Genomic DNA, 922 nt, shown 5'->3' with positions numbered 1-922 from the left:
GGGAGCAGCCTTTCCCAGGTAACACTGTTAGGATGGGAAAAGAGGGAGGGTTTGGGAACAGCCTTTGCCAGGGAATGCTATTGGGATTGGGAAAAGAAGGAGGGTTTGGGAGCAGCCTTTCCCAGGGAATGCTGTTGGGATGGGAAAAGAAGGAGGGTTTGGGAACAGCCTTTTCCATGTAACGTTGTCAGGATTGGAAAAGAGGCAGAGTTTGGGAGCAGCCTTTCCCAGGTAACACTGTTAGGATGGGAAAAGAGGGAAGGTTTGGGAGCAGCCTTTGCCAGGGAATGCTGGAAAAGAGGGAGGGTTTGGGCACAGCCTTTCCCAGGGAATGCTGGAAAAAGAGGGAAGTTTTGGGAGCAGCCTTTCCCAGGTAACACTGTTAGGATGGGAAAAGAGGGAAGGTTTGGGGGCAGCCTTTTCCAGGGAATGCTGTTGGGATGGGAAAAGAGGAAAAATTTGGGAGCAGCCTTTCCCAGGGAACACTGTTGGGATTGGAAAAGAATCAGGGTTTGGGAGCAGCCTTTCCCAGGGAATGCTGCTGGGATGGGAAAAGAGGAAGTGTTTGGGAGCAGCCTTTCCCAGGGGATGCTGGAAAAGGAGGGAAATTTTGGGAGCAGCCTTTCCCAGGCAACACTGTTAGGATGGGAAAAGAGGGAGGGTTTGGGAACAGCCTTTCCCAGGGAATGTTGGAAAAGAGGGAGGGTTTGGGAGCAGCCTTTGCCAGGGAATGCTATTGGGATTGGGAAAAGAGGGAGGGTTTGGGAGCAGCCTTTTCCAGGGAACCCTGTCAGGATTGGAAAAGAAGGAGATTTTGGGAGCAGCCTTTTCCAGGGAATGCTGTTGGGATTGGAAAAGAGGAAGGGTTTGAGAATAGCCTTTTCCAGGGAATGTTGGAAAAGAGGGAGGATTTGGGAGCAGC

Source organism: Corapipo altera, unplaced genomic scaffold (assembly GCF_003945725.1).
Source record: "Corapipo altera isolate COAL_440 unplaced genomic scaffold, ASM394572v1 61156, whole genome shotgun sequence".
Taxonomy (NCBI): domain Eukaryota; kingdom Metazoa; phylum Chordata; class Aves; order Passeriformes; family Pipridae; genus Corapipo; species Corapipo altera.
Note: the sequence above shows the minus strand (reverse complement) of the source record.